General features: G+C 27.7%; 2 pseudogenes; one reads left to right on the top strand and one right to left on the bottom strand.

Annotated features, from left to right (window-relative positions):
• Positions 1-784: 784 nt before the first annotated feature.
• LOC145983645 (NADH-ubiquinone oxidoreductase chain 5 pseudogene) lies at positions 785-2,197 on the top strand (annotated as a pseudogene).
• A 391-nt stretch (positions 2,198-2,588) lies between these two features.
• Positions 2,589-5,788, bottom strand: LOC145983644 (cytochrome c oxidase subunit 2 pseudogene; annotated as a pseudogene).
• Between the last annotated feature and the right edge of the window lie 461 nt (positions 5,789-6,249).

Below are 6,249 nucleotides of genomic sequence, written 5' to 3'. Positions count from 1 at the left end.
TCGAGGCTCCAGTTAGTGGATCTATAATTTTGGCTGGAATTTTATTAAGGCTTGGTGGATATGGAATTTTGCGAATTATTTCTTGTATTGAGAGATTGGCTGTTAAATATAATATTTTTTGATTTGGTATTAGAATTGTTGGTATTTGAATAATTAGTCTTGTTTGTATACGTCAAATTGATTTAAAGGCCTTGGTTGCATATTCATCTGTAGCACATATAGGACTTGTTTTAATAGGAATTATAACTATAGGGGCGTGGGGTATAAATGGTAGCCTTACTTTAATATTAGCACATGGTCTATGTTCTTCTGGAATATTTTGTTTAGTAAATATTACTTATGAACGATTAGGTAGTCGTAGTATATTAATTAATAGGGGAATAATTAATTATATTCCTAGATTATCTTTATGATGATTTATATTAAGAATTGCTAATATGGCCGCTCCACCCTCTATTAATTTGTTGGGTGAGATTAGTTTGTTAAATAGAATTATTGGGTGATCATATTTTAGTTTTGTAGGTGTTGCATTACTTTCTTTTTTAAGTGCTGGTTATACCTTATACTTATATTCCTATAGTCAACACGGAATATATTATTCTGGTGTATTTTCTTGTTGAAGAAGTAATATTCGTGAATATTTATTATTATTTTGTCATTTATTTCCATTAAATTTTCTAATTATTTTTTGTTCTCCAATATTTCATTGAATTTAAATTATTTAAGTAGTTTAAGTAGAATAGTAAGTTGTGGGCTTAGTGGTAACTAGTAAGTTCTTAAATCGATGGTTTTTAATTTTCTTATTACAAGTGTAGCTTCAATTATTTTATTAATTAGTAGAATAGGTTTATTATTATTAGGCATAATATTTTTAATTAAGGATGTTACGATTTTTATTGAATGAAATATTGTTAACTTGAATAGTTCTAATATTATTATAACAATATTATTTGATTGAATATCTTTAATTTTTATAGGATTAGTTACATATATTTCTTCTATAGTTATTAATTCTAGAGGTTCTTATATAGAGGGGGATTATAATATAAATCGATTTATTATTTTAGTTTTATTATTTGTTGGATCTATAGTGTTTTTAATTATTTCTCCTAATATTATTAGAATTATTTTAGGTTGGGATGGCCTAGGATTAGTTTCTTATTGTTTAGTAATTTATTATCAGAATGTTCGTTCTTATTCTGCTGGAATATTAACTGCTTTATCCAACCGAGTTGGGGATGTATTTATTTTATTATCTATTGCTTGAATATTAAATTATGGTAGTTGAAATTATATTTATTATCTATGGTTAATTTCTGATTTTGATATAATATTAATTAGTAGATTTATTATTATTGCTGGAATAACAAAGAGTGCACAAATTCCATTTTCTGCATGATTGCCGGCAGCTATAGCTGCTCCAACCCCAGTCTCTGCATTGGTTCATTCTTCTACTTTGGTTACTGCTGGGGTTTATTTATTAATTCGTTTTGGGGATATATTAACATATACTGTTCTTGGTAAGGTACTATTATTACTATATGGATTAACTATATTTATAGCTGGGGTTGGTGCTAATTTTGAATATGATTTGAGGAAAATTATTGCTTTATCTACACTAAGACAGCTTGGGTTAATAATATTAACATTATCCATAGGATTAAGTGAGTTATCATTTTTTCACCTATTGACGCATGCTATATTTAAGTCTTTATTATTTTTATGTGCTGGTGTGGTTATTCATATTATAGGAGATGTTCAGGATATTCGTTGTATGGGGGGCTTAATTAATAAAATGCCAATAACTATTTCTTGTATAATAATTTCTAGTCTTGCTCTATGTGGGATACCATTTTTGGCTGGATTTTATTCTAAAGATTTAATTTTGGAAATATTAAGTATATCTTCTTTTAATTTAGTAATATTTGTCCTATTATGAATTTCTACGGGGATAACTATAGCTTATAGTTTTTGGTTAAATTATTATTTAGCTGGTTAATCTTATAGAGGTATTTCATTTCATTTTTTTTCTGATGATGGAGGATGAGGTATATTTAAGGGTATATTAGGATTATTACTTTTATCTATTGTAGGTGGTTCTGGTTTAATATGATTAATCTTTCCTTCTGTTTTTGCTATTATTATTCCGCTTAATTTGAAAATAGGAGCAATCGTTTGTATTTTATTGGGAGGTTGAATTGGATATAATATTACATCTTTCTTGTTCGAAATTTATCCATTTTTTAATAATAAAATAATATATTATTTATTAGCGGGTATATGATTCTTACCTTACTTATCTTCAGGTGGATTAATTGGTAGTTCATTTACTACTGGAGGTTCATATATTAAGGCTATTGATTATGGATGGAGTGAAATTATAGGTGGACAGGGGGTGTATAAATATATAAGGGGTGGTTCTTTAAATATTCAACTAATACATTCTAATTATTTTAATATTTATTTTATATTTTCATTTTTAATAGTAATTTTATTAATAATTTATGTGTGTTTATATAGCTTATAAATAAAGCATAATATTGAAGTTATTAGGAAGAATTTAATAATTCTGTAAACATTTCTTGAATTTATTTAGAATTCAGCTTTATCATGAAAAGATAATGTAATTTTATACTAAAGAAACAATATAAAGAGTATTAATGGAACTTCACCACTAAAGATGGAAGTTAGCAGCCCCCACTTAATTTATACCCCTTAACTGAGGAAATAATAATCCTAATTTTATTATTAACATTAATATGCCGCCTTCCTTTGGCTTCAGCTAAGTAAGCAAGGGTAATAATATATACCAATTTATTCAGGTCGAAGCTGATTGCTTTTGCTTCTTGCTCAATAAAGTAAATTGAACTATTCCAATACCTTTTGAATGCAACTCAAATGTTATTATTAACTATTACTCCAGCATGCTCATTCTAGTGATCCTTGGGTTCATTCATGATATAAACCTAAAAGTAAAATTAATAGGAATAAAAATCTAACAGATAATCAATATATTAATTTTGAATTAGTAATAATAACTGTTATTGGTAGTAGTAATACAATTTCTACATCAAAAATGAGAAACATTACTGCAATTAGGAAGAATTTTATAGAGAATGGAATTCGTGTTGAGGATTTTGGGTCAAACCCACACTCAAATGGTGATCTTTTTTCTCGGTCTGTAATTATTTTTTTTGATAGTAACGTGGATAATATTATTACAATTGAGGTGATTATTATAACTAGTAATGAGGTACTTATGATTATATTAATTATTTACTTTATTTTATTATAATCTTTTTAATTGGAAGTTAAGTGTACTTTAAATATACTAAGTAAATATTATCTACCTCATCAATAAACTGAAATATAAAGGAATAATCATACTACGTCTACGAAGTGTCAATATCATGCTGCTGCCTCAAATCCGAAGTGATGTGTTGGTGAAAAATGACATAAGATGTGTCGGGCTAAGCATACTCCTAGAAATGTTGATCCAATAATGACATGTAATCCATGAAATCCTGTTGCTATAAAGAATGTGGATCCATATACTGCATCAGCAATAGTAAACGGGGATTCATAATATTCATTAGCTTGAAGAACAGTAAAATATATTCCTAATATTAATGTTAATCTAAGTGCTTGTGTTGTATGTGAATGATTTTTTTCTAGTAATCCATGATGGGCTCATGTTACTGTTACTCCTGAGGCTAGCAGAATTGCTGTATTTAATAAAGGTACTTGTATTGGATTGAATGGAGTAATTCCCCTTGGTGGTCATAATATTCCTAGTTCAATTGTTGGAGATAAACTTCTATGGAAAAATGCTCAAAAGAATGATACGAAAAATAATACTTCTGAAATAATAAATAGAATTATACCTCATCGTAGTCCTATTATAACTTGATTTGTATGTAATCCTTGATATGTTCCTTCTCGTGAAATATCTCGTCATCATTGAATTATTGTAAGGAGTATTGTTGTTACTCCTATTAGTAATAGTATTATATTTTGTTGGTGGAATCATCTAATTATACCTGTTGTTAATATTATTGCTCTAATGGCTCCTGTTGCCGGTCATGGGCTTTGATCTACTAGGTGATATGGGTGGTTTTGGTTTGTTGACATTGGTTATTTTGACTCTCTGGAATAAATAGCAATTAATAAGGCAAATACATAAGATTGGATAAATGCTACGGCTGTTTCTATAATAATTAGTATAATTTGTGCTAAAATTAATACTGAAAGTCCAATAATTTCTAATATTCTTCCTGTATTTCCAATTATTGATATTATTAGGTGTCCAACTATTATATTTGCTGCTAATCGCACTGATAAAGTTATTGGACGAATTAAATTTCTAATTATTTCAATACCTACTATAATTGGTATTAATAGTGTTGGTACACCTTCCGGCACTAGGTGTGCCAGTATATGTTTTGTATTGTTAATTCACCCAAATAATATGAATGATAATCACATTGGTAGGGCTAGAGTTAGGGTAAAAACTAAGTGACTTGATCTAGTAAATACATAGGGGAGTAATCCTATTGAATTATTAAATAGAATTATTGAAAATATACTAATAAATATTAGGTTTCTTCCTTGGTGATTAATTATTCCTAAGAATGTTTTAAATTCTTCGTGTAATTTTAGTATTATTATGTTATATATTATAGAGGTTCGCGACTGTATTAATCAAAATGGGGCTGGAATTATTAATAGTCCCAAGAATGTTCTTATTCAATTTAATGATATATTTATAATTGATGATGTTGGGTCGAATGATGAAAATAATCTTGTTATCATTTTCAGTATTTAATTTTTGGTTTATTTTCTGTTTTAAAATTATTATTAAATAATTTATTATAATTATAGTAGTTAACTACTATAAATAGAAAATAAATTAATATGAATATTGTTAATAAGATAATTCAGTTTAATGGGTATATTTGTGGAATAAAAAAGTATCTATAAAGATTATTTAGGTTTGACACTCCTATGTTATATATTAACTAACTCTTTTCATTAGAAGTAGTTGTTATATTACTATTTTGTGGTTTAAGAGACCATTACTTACTTTTCAGTCATCTAATGATTCTTGTATAATTTTTATTAGTCAGTTAATAAAAGATTTGTGAGTTGTAGTTTCAATAATAATTGGTATAAATCTATGATTAGAACCACAAATTTCTGAACATTGTCCAAAAAATAGACCAATTCGACTAATATTTACCCCTGCTTGGTTAAGTCGTCCTGGAGTGGCATCTATTTTAATTCCTATAGATGGTATGGCTCATGAATGTAATACATCCGCAGATGTAGTTAGTACTCGAATATCTATATTAATTGGTAGTACTGTTCGATTATCTACATCTAATAATCGAAATGAATCTATAGTTATTTCATTTGTCGGGGCTATATATGAGTCAAATTCTGCTTTTATAAAATCGGAGTATTCATAACTTCAGTATCATTGATGTCCAATAGTTTTAAGGGTTAATGAAGGCTGATTAATTTCATCTAATAAATATAATAAACGTAGGGAGGGTAGGGCAATAAAAACTAGGGTAATTGCTGGTATAATCGTTCATATTGTTTCTAATATTTGCCCTTCTAAAAGTATTCGGTTTGTTAATTTATTATTAAATAATGATGCTATTAGATATCCTACTAATACTGTAATTATAATTAAAATTAATATTGTGTGGTCATGAAAGAATATTATTTGTTCTATTAATGGGGAGGATCTGTCTTGTAGCCCTATTTGATTTCAGGTTGCCATTTTTAAGTAAGAATAATCCTTATATTTGAAGCTTAAATTCAATGCATTTCTCTGCCACCTTAAAAATTAATTGTTATTAGTAAGAAGTATTGGAAGTTCTGAATAGGTATGTTCGGAAGGAGGTGATATTTGATATCATTCAATTGATGACGCTTGTTGTAAATTAAATAATGTTGATCGAGCACTTGTTATACCTTCTCAGGTAATAAAAATTATAATAATTACTGCTGTAAATGATAAGATTGATCCTAATCTTGAAACAATGTTTCATATTGTATATGCATCTGGATAGTCCGAATATCGTCGAGGTGTTCCTCTTAACCCTAGAAAGTGTTGTGGAAAGAATGTTAAGTTGACTCCAATAAATATGGAGATGAATTGAATTTTTAATCAATCTGGATTTATTATTACTCCTGTAAATAGTGGAAATCAATGTACTAGTCCTGCTATAATAGCAAATA

Source organism: Lepisma saccharinum, chromosome 2, assembly GCF_977018435.1.
Source record: "Lepisma saccharinum chromosome 2, izLepSacc3.1, whole genome shotgun sequence".
Lineage (NCBI taxonomy): Eukaryota > Metazoa > Arthropoda > Insecta > Zygentoma > Lepismatidae > Lepisma > Lepisma saccharinum.
This window is presented reverse-complemented; position numbering and strand designations above follow the sequence as displayed.